At 32.5% G+C, this 16652-nt stretch overlaps 1 long non-coding RNA gene across 2 annotated transcripts in view; it reads left to right on the forward strand.

Moving 5' to 3' along the window:
• LOC127710364 (uncharacterized) overlaps positions 1-16652 on the forward strand; it is a 269295-nt gene that overhangs the window by 224452 nt on the left and 28191 nt on the right. The window lies entirely within an intron of this gene.

Raw genomic sequence — 16652 nt, forward strand, 5'->3', positions numbered from 1 at the left:
AAAAGGTCCAAAATTAAACTTTGTTTGATTTCATCAAGAATTTAATTATTGGGGTTCTTTGATATGCCAAATCTAACCGTGTATTTAGATTTTTAATTTTGGGTCCCGTTTTTTAAATTGGTCTACATTAAGGTCCAAAGGGTCCAAAATTAAACTTAGTTTGATTTTAACAAAAATTGAATTTTTGGGGTTCTTTGATATGCTGAATCTAAACATGTGTTTAGATTTTTTATTATGGGACCAGTTTTCAAGTTGGTCCAAGTTGGGGTCCAAATTTAAACTTTGTTTGATTTCAACAAAAATTGACTATATGGGGTTCTTTGATATGCTGAATCTAAACATGTATTTAGATTTTAGATTTTTGGCCTAGTTTTCAAGTTGATCCAAATTGGGGTCCAAAATTAAACTTTGTTTGATTTCAACAAAAATTGAATATATGGGGTTCTTTGATATGCTGAATCTAAACATGTATTTAGATTTTAGATGTTTGGCCCAGTTTTCAAGTTGGTCCAAATTGGGGTCCAAAATTAAACTTTGTTTGATTTCAACAAAAATTGAATATATGGGGTTCTTTGATATGCTGAATCTAAACATGTATTTAGATTTTAGATGTTTGGCCCAGTTTTCAAGTTGGTCCAAATTGGGGTCCAAAATTAAACTTTGTTTGATTTCAACAAAAATTGAATATATGGGGTTCTTTGATATGCTGAATCTAAACATGTATTTAGATTTGAGATGTTTGGCCCAGTTTTCAAGTTGGTCCAAATTGGGGTCCAAATTTAAACTTTGTTTGATTTCAACAAAAATTGAATATATGGGGTTCTTTGATATGCTGAATCTAAACATGTATTTAGATTTTAGATGTTTGGCCCAGTTTTCAAGTTGGTCCAAATTGGGGTCCAAAATTAAACTTTGTTTGATTTCAACAAAAATTGAATATATGGGGTTCTTTGATATGCTGAATCTTACCATGTATTTAGATTTTTTATTTGTGGGCCCGCTATCAAATTGGTTCATATTGAGGTCAAAAAGGTCCAAAATTAAACTTTGTTTGATTTCATCAAGAATTTAATTATTGGGGTTCTTTGATATGCCAAATCTAATTGTGTATTTAGATTTTTAATTTTGGGTCCCGTTTTTTAAATTGGTCTACATTAAGGTCCAAAGGGTCCAAAATTAAACTTAGTTTGATTTTAACAAAAATTGAATTTTTGGGGTTCTTTGATATGCTGAATCTAAACATGTGTTTAGATTTTTTATTATGGGACCAGTTTTCAAGTTGGTCCAAGTTGGGGTCCAAATTTAAACTTTGTTTGATTTCAACAAAAATTGAATATATGGGGTTCTTTGATATGCTGAATCTAAACATGTATTTAGATTTTAGATTTTTGGCCTAGTTTTCAAGTTGATCCAAATTGGGGTCCAAAATTAAACTTTGTTTGATTTCAACAAAAATTGAATATATGGGGTTCTTTGATATGCTGAATCTTACCATGTTTTTAGATTTTTTATTTGTGGGCCCGCTATCAGATTGGTTCATATTGAGGTCAAAAGGGTCCAAAATTAAACTTTGTTTGATTTCATCAAAAATTGAATTATTGGGGTTCTTTGATATGCCAAATCTAACCGTGTTTTTAGATTTTTATTTTGGGTCCCGTTTTTTTTAATTGGTCTACATTAAGGTCCAAAGGGTCCAAAATTAAACTTAGTTTGATTTTAACAAAAATTGATTTCTTGGGGTACTTTGATATGCTGAATCTAAACATGTGTTTAGATTTTTGATTATGGGACCAGTTTTCAAGTTTGTCCAAGTTGGGGTCCAAAATTAAACTTTGTTTGATTTCAACAAAAATTGAATATATGGGGTTCTTTGATATGCTGAATCTAACCATGTATTTTGATTTTGGACATTGGACCATAATAGGTAAATTAAAAAAATTGAAGTTCTTAGACCACATTCTTTCTGTGTCAGAAACCTATGCTGTGTCAAATAATTAATCACAATCCAAATTCAGAGCTGTATCAAGCTTGAATGTTGTGTCCATACTTGCCCCAACTGTTCAGGGTTCGACCTCTGCGGTCGTATCAAGCTGCGCCCAGCGAAGCATTTTATTCTAATTGATAATGCCGATACCTTTCACAGCTAAAGCATGCAAGTACATTTAAAAGTTACAAAAAACTAATTCTAATAATTTGTTATTGATAAAATGTGTTCTAATGATGAGATTAATCAAATACAGACAAAGTTAAAACTCTCCCAATTTTTTTCTTAAAACTTGGAAATATGCTAATAAAGATATAATTTTATTGGGCAATAATACTCCCAAATGTTGTTTCGTGAAAATAAGACTTCATTTTATCTCGTAAAACTTGGGAATGTGCGAATAAATATTCAATTTTATGGGGCTATATTACTCTCATAAGTTATGTCGTGAAAATAAGACCAGTTTCGTAAAATTTGATCCAACAGTTATTTCTAAAAATATCAACAATTTAAGGTGACTATTATTTTGTTATTTATACACAAAGCCAGCTAAGCTAATTTTATTAATCTGTTTCGTCAAAACTAGAAATTTACAAATAAATATGTCATATTATGGGGATATATATTACTCCCAATTTTTTTTTTTTTCTTTTTTTTTTTTATTAAACTGGCTAAATATTGAAATTCTGACTTTAACAAGTCATTTTATTCTGACTTGTTTATGTCAGAGCTCTGACTGTAATTGCTTCGCACAGTGCGGAGCTATTAGTTTCAGTCGATAAACAAGCCATCTTGAAATAATTACTAATCACATATAAATTCTGATTGGTTGCTTTATGATGCGGCTGAGATACAGCAATAGCTATTGGCTTAAATGAGATAAAGAATTACAGACTTTTCTTGTCTCAGGATAAGACATCAAATGCCAGAAAATTAACTATGTGTATTCCGATCAACTGTCATTAGTTCATGTTCGTTTTATTATGCATATATTGCACACTGAAATTCAATATTGAAATATCAATTATTAATACGTGTTTATTTGCCTTGTTAATCTGCAATATGCACGATTTGTTTTGCTAAACAATGTTCCTATACAATGTTTACAAAAATGCATTATCTGTATTTTATAACTTCTGCCAATATAGGCACACCTCCAGAATACTAATTCAACAACCACATGCACACATATTACCTTAAATTAGGGTAAAGCGAATGATACGGTGCTTTTTGTCCTCAATTTGCTTTTTGTCCGCTTTTGCTTTTTGTCCGATAATTTTGCTTTTTGTCCGACATTTTTGCTTTTTGTCCGTTGCTTTTTGTCCGTTTTGCTTTTTGTCCGATAATTTTGCTTTATGTCCGACACTTTTGCTTTTTGTCCGTTGCTTTTTGTCCGTTTTGCTTTATGTCCGATAATTTTGCTTTTTGTCCAACACTTTTGCTTTTTGACCGTTGCTTTTTGTCCGTTTTGCTTTTTTAGCTCACCTGGCCCAGAGGGCTAAGTGAGCTTTTCTCATTACTTGGCATCCGTCGTTGTTGATTTTTACAAAAATCTTCTCCTCTGAAACTACTGGCAAAATTTAAGCCAATATGGCCAAAATTATCCTTAGGGTATCTTGTTTTAAAAAAGTATCCGATGACCCCCCAAATAATCAAGATGGCCGCCATGTCTAAAAATAGAACATTGGGGTAAAATGTAGATTTTGGCTTATATCTCTGAAACTAAAGCATTTAGAGCCAATCTGACAAGGGGTGAAAATGTTCATCAGTATAAGATCTATCTGCCCATAAAATTTTTCAGACAAATCAGACAACGCGTTTTGGGGTTGCTGCCCCTGAATTGGTAATTTTAAGGAAAATTAGCAGTTTTTGGTTTTTATTTGATTGGAGTTTTATTTTTAAGTCGTTATAACGACTAAGCCTACTTGTTATAACGACTTAGCTTACTTGTTATAACGACTTAGCTAACAACTTAGCTAACTTGTTTTAACGAATTAACTAACTCGTTTAAACAACTTAACTAACTTGTTTACTTAAAAACTACTTATTGTAAATACACATTTTTTTAACAGAGTTATGTTTGATTATAATATTTTTTTTAATTCATTGATATTTTCCACTTGTACCACATATTGATTTGTAAAATCCAACCGTCTGGGTAACCGAGACTTGTTCCAGATTAGATTTTATTTCTCTTTTCAAGAGTTATAACCAGGGATACAGTCATATTTCTTTGGTTGGTACATGCATACTCTATTGATAAGAAATATACCGAAAACTTAATTACATTAACAGATTAGTATTAAAAGTATCGCATTTCAGTGAGGAGAAAAAAAAACCAATAACTTCTACTTTTGCCGCACTACAGACTTGACCAATTTTAAAATAAACACTGTTGATGTATTTATTTCAAATGTTTCTATTAAAAAAGTGTTTTATATTTAGAAATGCACTATCTGTATCTAAAATATTGTGCACATCTATTTCGTTATAAAAAATAAGTATTACTAAATGCTAAGTAGCCTTTTAATTACTTCCCCCCTCTTTTCGAGTTTGTCAAACAACAATGAACACCTTGGCTGACAATGCTGTTGTGTTAACCAAAGTTTCCTTATTACTTGAATAGCCTCGAACGTCTTAACGGTACGCCATTTGGAAATAGTTGCTAGACAATTCCGAAATTTAAAGATAATTCAGTTTATCTCAATAAATAACTACACATGTTTTCCTTAAACTTTACGATAGTGTTCCAAAAATTAAAGCATTGTTTGTTATATTTGTAATGTTTGTAATGTTTAAAAAAAACAAAGTTGTTTGAAATATGACGAAATTATTACCAGACTTAAAAGAAATTTTTACACTAAAATGTTGCAAAACGGACAGACGGCCGTTCGTATATCAGTGCAAATGGTGACTATATATCACTAGCGGAAAGAAGAAACTGTGCGTATAAGCTATAAAATGTCGTAAATGTATGCACTTCCACATGCAGCAAACGCCGACACCATTTACCATAATGGTAAAACAATTCAAACGAGAAAAACCAACGGCTTGATTGCTTTACAAAACTGTATACGACAAACAAATATGATATACAGAAACAAAAACAACAACTACTAAATAACAGGTTGAACCCCCGTTCCTGACTTATATTTGTATGATTGTCATATATAATATTTAGCGCGGTTAAACATATTTAGAATTTCAATAACGAAACCATCACACATGGACTATTTGATTTGATCAATTTCTAAACTACATGTATTATAAAGTTTCGAACATGTTCGTCTAAATCTTTGAATATCCCATGTATTCTACAAATTTGAGAAGGTACACCATTGCAAAATGTTTGAGGATGACAGACTAACTTACGACCAGACTGAATAAGCGTTTGTCTATATTACACGATCTAAAATATTCCTTGTTGTGTAAAACACTCAGAATGCCAACTCCTCACACGTACAAATGTCCTTATATCTAGCCTTCTACTTCGACTGTTTATGTCCCCTTTTTTTCTATTTCTTCATTTTCTTTTTTTTCACTCATCTAATTATTATGTCTATTTTTATTCAACATTGTATCCATATAAATGCATATGAATGCTTACATATATATAATTATTAAGATATCATATATAAGAGAGAGGCGATAGATACCAAAGGGGCAATCACACTAAAAAAAGGGCGAAACATACCAACAAAGCCACAACTAAAATGAAAAACAACAAGACACACAACAGTCCACAAAACACAACATTGAAAGATAAAATCTGAGCAACAAGAACCCTGTAAAAAACCGTGATGATTTATGATTTTCAGGAAGGGTAATCAAATCCTGCTCCCTTTGTGTCGTATTATAATCATATTTTGGACAAGACTTGAGTGTGCCAGATCCATTAATATTATGTTTAAAAAAGACATATGTTTAACTGAACTTTCGAACCCGTTGACTTTAATCCAAGGGGGTCCTAAATAGTTGCTTTTTGATGACCCTACAAGGAGTTATAATTTAATTCCTTGCGAACACATTCATAAGGACCGAAAATTCCCATCTGCATCTTTTAAAGATTCCGAATATTGTATAAATTGAATGGGATACCCCATTTCAAACCCAGCGTCTCGGAAAACCTCAACTTAGGGCACTAGATAATGATTAAATTTGTAGCTATTAAATGATTATACATGGATTTCTGGCGAAAACATTTATAACGGTCGAATTTAAAGTTTGTCTTGGCTGATAGAAGAAATTTCACAATAAAAAAACTGAAACGCAAAAACGCACAATTGCATGAAGATGTTTATTCAGGACAATAACGTATATACAAAAAAACAGCAGAAATATATATGAACTACCACCAATGAAGGTTGTAAAATACTATAGGTGATACTTAATGCTTTACGTAATGTTCTTTTTATCTTTTTTTTTGTCGTTAAGAGCAAAAATTGCACAAAAATAAAGGAATCGTCCTTTAACGAAAACAACTCTTGAAAAGTCATCGGCTATTCGTTAATGGCTAAAGGCTATTTATTTCTGAAATCTAAATTTTGTTTCGCTGTTCTGAGTGTTCAAGATGTTACATGCAGCTAAAATATTGGTAAAAACAATTGAAAAAAATACTGGTCTGTATAAAATGTACACAAAAGTAAACGAATGAAACCGCTGGAATGCAGTCCAGGACTCGGATAAGCACATTTAAAAAATGACAGCTTACATGAACTGAGTGCCAATAAAAGTCCAACACTTGCTTTTTCAAAAATAAAATCTATATTCAAAATGATAATCTTTAAAAAAAAAATTGAATATGAAAATTTACAATTCAAACAATAGATCGATATCAAACAAAAATGTTTCATTACCATTTTTCGGCTACAATGGGTATATGAAACATCTAATGTCGAATTATCAACATAGAGTCCTAATAAAGAATGTTTCTGTCATGTTGTGCAACGAAATCTCTACAGCACATGATAGTGACAACACTAAATGTTTAATAGGATCCCGCGAAAAGCCAGACTTTGGTCCACGAAGGTAGCAAATTGTCTGTGTGACCATCGCTGACGGCTTTTGGTACACATAAGATGGTTGTTGGTTAACAGATATTTTTTTACGCCGGACGGCCATTAAAATATCACCAAGGAAAGGTTGCCGTGTTCTTTATTAATTTCCACGCAAACTGATATAGCTCCAAAGGTTTTACCATGAACACCAATGGATACTCGTGTCAATTAGAAAGCCACGCGGAATCAATATCGGAGATGTTTAAGACAAATGCATCGGTCCTGCTGGGCGTTTGATGCTTTGTGTCTCCCTGGCCTATCATTAAAAGATCCCTTTTGCGCAATTCAATTATGTAATTAAAATATACCTTCATGTGCTACTTTAAGAGATAAAAGGGGTCAAAGTTTCGGTTTTTTTGGACATTTCTATCCTTTTGATAGACACACCTAACTTTTTTATTTCAACAGATAAACACAAGCGGTTTTTTTGTACAAAAATTATGAAAATCGTCTTTACTCATCTCTTAGTATGTTCAACAAATCTTTGAAAATAGTTAATGTGTAACAAAGTTTCGGGATCTGAGGAAAAACGGCATTTTTGCAGTATATTTATCAAATTTAAAAAAAATCAATGTTGACTTTTTCATTAAAATTGGTACCAATAAACTTCATACGTAATCAAACATAATGCAATTTTAAAAAAGAGGGGTCCGTGTACTCGTTTTCAAGTTAAATCAGTTTAAATCACACAAAAAACCAGTATTTCCCGATATGTCACAGTTTGACCTCGCGAAAATAACATTTTACGTTAGCAACGCCATTACCTCCCCTGTAATTGTATTGTATGCCCTTAATGACAGAGGGTAGTCGTGAAAGTATGGATTACTTGTACAATTCATTCAAACGTTTATAACATTTAAAACAATAAGTGGGATTTGTATGTTTAAGAACACATATTAATGTAATATAATTTTCACAATTCTTTTCTTACCAATTTGACTATACGTTTTGACTTTTAAGGAAAGATACCTCTGAAAGTGGTACAAAAGACACTTTTCTAAATGTATTTAACGTGATTTTACACATCAGGAAGATGTATTTTTCTTCCATTAACACTTTTTATCAGATTTTTTAATTTCTTTTGTTTTGTATTTTAATCTATACAGTCATGCAAATACCGTATAGCGGAAAGTTTGACCTCTTATTGACTAAAAAATCAGAAGACATCAGAAATTTCATGCCAATCCAATGGTTTCGTGTAAAACTTGTGTGGTATATTTGTACATTAGATGACTATCCAGTAAAGCCAATAATCAAAAGTGTGATCATTATAAACCAGTTTTCGCTCGGCTTTTAACAGTGAGTAAACCCCATACCACAGAAAAAAGCTCGCTCAAGCTCTGGATCGATCGATATTTATAACGCTAATGGCATTTTCTGAATTTGCAACCACGAGTTCGTTAGTTTATGCATGCAAATCGTAACAATACTTGTATCTACATATTTTCAAAGTTTCTTTTTTCAAGGGCCATAACTAAGGCAACAAATCACTAGTCTGAAACAAATTCAAAAATAAATTAAACAACTCAAATTAATTGATAATAATTATGCCTCGATACAAAAAAGATGTAAAATTGACATTACAAAGCAATTATTTATTTCAAGTCCTTCAACTTTGACAAAAATTTCTTAATCTGAACGAAATTGAAGGATGCTATGCATTTTCTCAGGATAAAACCATACATAATGTTTCAAGCTTACAGATAGATAAGGAAAATGGAAAATCTAAGGTTTCAAGCAGAAATGTTCCATCTAAAGAGGGAGGCGAAGGATACCAAGGGGGCATTGAAACTCAGAAGTCGAAAATGAACTGACAACGCCATGGCTAAAAAAGAAAAAGATAAACACACAAACACACACACAATTAAAGTACAAAAAACATAACATACTGAGCAAAACTGGGGGTGATCTCAGGTGCTCAGAAAGGGTAACATATATAACCCCGCCACATTCTGTATGTATGTTTTCTGTCCCAAGTCAGGAGCCTGTAATTCAGTGGTTGGTGTTTGTTGCTGTTGTTTTTCGTTAATTTTTTTGTACAATAATTAGGCCGTTAGTTTTTCGTTTGAATTGTTTTACATTTGTGATTTCGGGGCCTTTTATAGCTGACTATGCGGTATGGGCTTTATTCATTTTTGAAGGCCGCACGGTGACCTATAGCTGTTAATTTCTGTGTCATTTGGTCTCTTGTGGAGAGTTGTCTCATTGGCAATCATACCACATCTTCCTTTTTTAAAAGCAGTTCCTGCTACACACGTGGCACTCATCGTGTTGCTCATGTTAGTACATACCCGGTAACAAGTCTAATTCGGTAGGCCACATTCAGGGAAAAGGGGACGGGATTGTAGTTAAGACATTTGAAACATATCCGCTATCATCTGTGAAACAGATATTCCATAACGGTCAACCAACTCTTGAAGGCGTCCGTAAAACTTACGAGGGGGTGATTTCAACTTCACCACTTGGAACTCTTGGTTTAACAGCTTCTTTGTGAGCAGCAACCCTCTATCAAAGAAATCATGATTTGAAAATTGGTAATATTTTCGGCAAAATAGTCTTGAAATAGTCTTGAAGAAAATTGGTCAACAAAATATGTCAAGTTGACCGATTAGTAAAATTATCTGAAAAACACAATATTGATCAAGGTCAAACAGACGTCTGATGTTCAGTCGTTTGTTGATGTGGTTCATATGTGTTTCTCGTTTCTCGTTTTTTATTTAGATTAGACTGTTCGTTTTCTCCTTTGAATGGTTTTACACATGTTATTTTTGGGGCCCTTTAATTATAGCTTGCTGTTCGGTGTGAGCCAAGTCTCCGTGTTGAAGACTGTACTTTGACCTATAATGGTTTACTTTTACAAACTGTGACTTGGATGAGAGAGTCGTCTCAATAGCACTCATACCACATCTTCTTATATCTATTCTAACGCTATCTTTTCGGTTTTTAGGTTTATGCATTATAAATGATGCCGATGATTTTCACGTTTTTGATTGTCTATGAGGTGAAGATTTTTGCTCCGCGTTGAGTGTCATACGGTGTCATGTAGTCTCTATTATCAAAGACATTTGGTCTCTTGTAGAGAGTGGTTTCATTGGCAATCTTACCAATTATTCTAAGTTCCATATTTTTTTTAATCGACCGTCACTGTTGAATCCTTTGTAGGGAAACGCGAGTTTGGAGAATACAGTTATACATCTGCATGGTATCTTTCATGAATGTTTTAATTATTATCTGAGATACAGACCTATAACCACCAATACTTAAAATTGACCAATGAACTATGAAACTGAGGTCAAAGTCAGATTGCCACTTCTTGTCGGATATGTAAATCATACATAAATTAAATCTAGCTTATGTCGAGAACTCATGATTGATCGATGAATGACGAAAGTAATGGCAGTGTCAGTTTACATGCAATAAGGCATCTATATATTGCAATCATCCAATACAACCAATATTGTCCACCTATTGTATTTATTATCTAAGATACCACACTCATTAAGACAAACAAATAAACCATAAAAATGTATTAAATTTTAGACATACTATTTGCGAATAGTATGTTCACATTACAATCATTTCAGAAAATATACTTGGTCTACTATGAGATTATTAAAAAAAACCCACCAAAGTCTCATGAAAAATAAGCATCGACCAATAGCACATGAAAATAAGGTCAATGTTAGATGAACCCCGTTCAAACTTCTAGTAAAAATAACAAGCCCTGCATACGCTAATTGTATCTGACCAATTGCTTAAAAAGCATCAGAAAAAAAACCAAACCATAAAAATAGAACATTGACAAAAAGTTAGTTGAAACCTACTGGTCGGACATGTGCACCCTACAATCAGCCTATACACAAAAGAAACAACGAAAATTAAATCAAGGACAATTGAAAATTATGTCATTGAAACATAAAGCTTTAGTATACAAAATTTGAAGCATTCGGATTTTCTTCACATCTGAAATAAAAGAAATATATACCAAAAGATAAAACTTTTCCAATGAATCATTTTAAAAGTAAGTGAGCGGTAAATTCAGAACATATTGATCATACTAGATGGAGAGTTGTTTCATTGGCACTCATACCACATCTTCTAATATCTAGTGAAAGAAACGAATATTTCATGTACAAATCATTTATAATGTGAGTACGGTCTGTATTTAACTCCAAAAAGGACATGGTGTTTCGAAGTTCAAAGTGAAACCTGCAAAACTTATACAAATTTTTATATCGGACATAATTCAAAATCAGCGGACAAAAAGCAAAACGGACCAAAAACAACGGACAAAAAGCAAAAGTGTCGGACAAAAAGCAAAATTATCGGACAAAAAGCAAAACGGACAAAAAGCAACGGACAAAAAGCAAAAGTGTCGGACAAAAAGCAAAATTATCGGACAAAAAGCAAAACGGACAAAAAGCAACGGACAAAAAGCAAAAGTGTCGGACAAAAAGCAAAATTATCGGACAAAAAGCAAAAGCGGACAAAAAGCAAATTGCGGACAAAAAGCACCTCTGGTCACATTGTACATATATTCATTATGTTGACCTCTGGTCACCTTACAATAATGCTCACATAACACAATCATTCACTTTGGTTACTTCTGGTCACCAAACACATATATTGATGTTAGTTACCTTGGGTCATCTTACACAGGTATTGACTTAAATTTCCTCTGGTCACCTTACGCAGATATAAACGTCGGTTTTGTCTAGCCACCTTATTAACAAATATGTTTATTTTGTTTACCTCTGATTTCCTACTAAATATATTTATTTTTGTTACCTCTAATCACCTTACATTCACATTGACGTTGGTAACCCTGGTCACCTTACATCTGTATGCTTTTTAGTTACCTCCGGTCACCTTGAACATCTCTTGACTATGTTTACATCTGGTCACCTTACAATCATGTCCTGGTCACATTACACACGTATTCAATTTGGTTAACTCTGGTCACCTAACACATATATTGACGTTGATTACCTCGGGTCATTTCAACTAATAGGCCGGAGAACACAATTATTTCGTAGTGCATTTCTTTTAGACAATAAATGGAAATTAAAAAAATCCCACCTGCGCTTTCTCAATAATATTTTTACAGTGTGGTGTACTACTTTTGGGACAATTTATAGCAAAATTACAGAAAACTCAAAATATGGACAATTTTATGTTAAAGGGGTCTTGAATTCTTTTGACAGCTTCCGATATACTAATTTGTAACCTTTTTTGGTTGAACCAAATTACTACTTTACTTTAAAATTCATGACCCAATTTTTTTGGCAGTGTAGTTTCATCCCCCTACTTACTATTTGAGGCATAAAACATGGAGAAATAAATTTGGAAAAGGGTATTAAAAAAAATAGCAAGTAACACACTGTCCACACTAGGGACTATATTCGTAGACAACGAAAATCAAGAGACTATAACTGTGTTTCCTGACCAATATTGACTATGGTTACCTCTGGTCACCTTACACCGCTGTTCATATATTGACTTAGGTTACCTCTGGTCACCTTGGTCTCATATTGACTATGTTTACCTCTTGTCCAGCTACAATGATGCTCTCGTCACATTACACACTCATTTAATTTGGTTACCTCTGGTCACATTGTACATATATTCATTATGTTGACCTCTGGTCACCTTACAATAATGCTCACATAACACAATCATTCACTTTGGTTACTTCTGGTCACCAAACACATATATTGATGTTAGTTACCTTGGGTCATCTTACACAGATATTGACTAAAATTTCCTCTGGTCACCATACGCAGATATAAACGTCGGTTTTGTCTAGCCACCTTATTAACAAATATGTTTATTTTGTTTACCTCTGATTTCCTACTAAATATATTTATTTTTGTTACCTCTAATCACCTTACATTCACATTAACGTTGGTAACCCTGGTCACCTTACATCTGTATGCTTTTTAGTTACCTCCGGTCACCTTGAACATCTCTTGACTATGTTTACATCTGGTCACCTTACAATCATGTCCTGGTCACATTACACACGTATTCAATTTGGAACGGACTGCAATAAATTTTGATACTCTGCAATTTTCATTCTCAAAATGAATTGTTTTGAATCTTTGCAAAATGGCTAAAAATCTAGGGTTTTTTGCCTGAAATCTAGGAGTTTTAACAACTTTATATCAATTTGCATCATGTCGGAAAATCAATTTCTTTTTGTTTAGAAAAAATGCATCAAGCTTTTAAATACTACAGCTTAATTCAATTTTTCTTAGAAAAAAAGGCAATTCTCAACATCCTTCAAATGCATCCTGCAATAAAAAAAGAAATGAATAATATACATACTAAAATTTTAGCATTCCTTTTTGTAAGTTATATTTTACATTTTAAATTATACAATAAACTAAATTTTTAGCCTACTGAAATTTTACATTCAAAACTCAGTGCTAAATTTTTAGCTTTCAAAGATTCTCATTTCAATGTTATTGGCTCGAGTTTTAACCGTTTGAGCAATTTGGACAAGAACAGTTAATACATGAACAAAAATGCTAAATTTTTAGAAAAAAAAATATCACATTTTGCTCGAAAATTGCAATTTTTTTTATTGTAATATACTTAATTGTAAATTATAAGCCTGGTACCTTTGAAAAGTATTTATATCCGATTTTGAGATGATATTTAGCGACTTTAGCGATCATATTTTGCTTTGATTAGGAAAATCACGCGTAAGAGTTTACATTTAAGGAAGCATTAGAACCGCATTTCCTAAAACATTCATAAATTGGCCTCAACATACGGACTAGTTTATCATTAAAGTATACTAATCGACATTTGATGGGATTGTATTGCTCAATCTGTAGTAGGTTTGCGGTATGGGCTTTACTCATTGTTGAAGGCAGTGCGATAACCTATAGTTGTTAATTTCTGTGTCATTTGGTCTCTTGTGAAGAGTTGCCTCATTGGCAGTTACACCACATCTTCTTTTTTATATTGATATTTTTTCGACATTTCACACTTGTTGACCCTTATGGAACTGAATTGTTTGCCGCAAACTTGCAGCAGACTTGCTGCAAGCTTGCGGCAAACAAAAAGTTTGCAGGAACACAGAAAATAGTGTTTGCAGATGTTTGCCGCTAGCTGCAAACTTCCGGCAAACATTGCAGCTTTTTGCTGCAAGCTTGCGGCAAGTTTGCAGAAACATCAATGTTTGCCGTAAGATTGCCAGAAAGTTTAAAATTATAAAGAATGTTTGCCGCAAGATTGCAGAAAACTTTGACCATTCTATATGTTTGCCGCAAGATTGCAGAAAACTTTGACCATTCTGTATGTTTGCCAGAACATTGCAAGAATTACACAATATTGACTGGGCATGCCTAGTTGGCACTTCCTGGAAGATATCAATTTGAAATTGTGGCTAGGTCATGTTGGTTGTGTTTGGAAAATGCATTTCACAAATAAGAGATCAAGGAGGCATTTTGGTTCAATAGATAAAGATATTCAGTATGTAATTTTGTAAGTACAAATAATTCATAGAATGTTTTAATAAAATAATTAATGTTATCATCATACATAATAAAGTAAGCAACTATATATACATGTATGTGTGTAATGAAAAACTTTAGCTATTACAAGTTTGAATTTTGTAACTGATGTACTGTACCATGTTTATTAAAACTAAGTTCAATTCTGTTATGCAATTGTTACCTAGCTTTATACTCAATACACATTTGAGATTTATCCTTTTTCATTTCTTAATACAGGTATATGATGTCATTTGAGAATGACCCCTGCCCCCTTTTTCAAAACGCAAATGCATGTATGTATTTCCTTAAATCTAGTAAGTTTGCAAGAACTCTTTCAATGACTGTTTGCATACAGACATGAATTGATTTTTTAAAAATATTGCTGTGTAATTTGAAAGAGATAAATTGAATATGTCTACACACATGACATTGGTATAATGTGTAGTTCCTGCAAGTTTGCCGCAAGTTTGCAACAAACAATTGCCGCAAGCTTGCAGCAAACAATTGCCGCAAGCTTGCGGCAAATCTAATTTGCATAATTATGTTTGCAGCAAGCTTGCCGCAACCTTCATTTGCATGGTAAAATGGTTGCGGCAAGTTTGCAGCAAATGTTTGCTGCAAGCTTGCGGCAATGTTTGCTGCAAACTTGCGGCAAATGTTTGCCGCAGAGCTTATTTTTCGGTAAGGGGACACGGTATTTTCGATCTTTTTCGCCAAATGAATTTTAAGTTTGCCTTAGACATCTGTTTTTCAGCAACCTCTTGTATACTATAAATCAATATTTTTTACCAATCAATGCCAGTATATATATACTGTATATGGTTTGTCTATAATTTTATATGTTGACACTTTAAAGTAAATTTTATGTCTTATGTTCTAAGGACTTTATATGAAGTCAAAAGACATGGAACATGATATTAGGAAATACGAGAGAATGTTTACATGAAAACCATACTTGAACTCTAGTTACAATAAATATTTACATATTGTCATACAAAATAAAACTAGCAAAACTAGTCATATATATAGAGATCAACTTACGTTTAAGTTACCTAGTTTCTCCTCCTCTTATGGTATGCTTAATTCCTTTAAATAAAATTATCATTTATATTAAAAGAACACAAACAGTTGATGTTTTGTCATATAACAATAGAGTCACAACAACTTGGCGCCATTTTGTTATCATAAACAGTCTTCGTCTTTCAAATGCTTTAATTATATTCGATGAATTTAGGAAATGTTAAACGTTTAAGTGATTTTTAGATTTTAAGCGCCTTTATGATTTACATTTTGTCTCTAAAGTGCTTGAATAATTGTATCACTTTTAGATTATTTTGTTCTTTAATAATTAATGTTTATTTACAGCTACAATAAAAAAATATGATATATTGATAATTTTATTTATACTACTTGGACAATTCCGGAGTCATATAGTACCTTTAAAAAATGTTTTTTTTTCGATCAAAAACGCTGCGGCACCATATGTGTTTCTTGGACTTATTCACACCCAAAGGTGTTGAACTTTAATAATTTGGCAATTTTGTGTACGTAATTGTTTTAATAAAAACGCAGGACCGAAAAAGGCTACCATTGTCGCCTACGTAAATAATTACTTCATTATAACCTATAGCAAAATGATGATTTTGGGATGTTTTTTCATGTGGACGATATATTTTATGAGGGGACTTTTTAAATCAATATGTGTCTGGTCAGTAAACTGTACAAGAAAAGATTTGGCATTCACAATATACCTATAGTTTATTTCAAATTTTTACTATTTTTATTATTTTTCCGAGGGGTGGGTATGTTTAACCCACAGTTAAACAATAATCCCTGTACAGATTGTTTATATCATTATGTTCTATCATTTCTCATTAGTTTACCTATATTTAGGCATATCAGAAAAAGGGGGCACGGTGTTCCTGATGTTCTGTGTGAATTTTTCCATTTTAATTGCTTGTTAGCCGTAAAAATACCTCCTAAAATATGAAAATTAATTTAAAAATCAGGGATAACACATTTTTCTACACTGTGTCGTCGATTTGAATATGCTATAGAATGTGCACAGAAAACTTACAAAGGCAAGTGTAGATATGCATTGTAGTC

The sequence above is a fragment of the Mytilus californianus genome, unplaced genomic scaffold (assembly GCF_021869535.1).
Source record: "Mytilus californianus isolate M0D057914Y unplaced genomic scaffold, xbMytCali1.0.p SCAF_74, whole genome shotgun sequence".
NCBI lineage: Eukaryota > Metazoa > Mollusca > Bivalvia > Mytilida > Mytilidae > Mytilus > Mytilus californianus.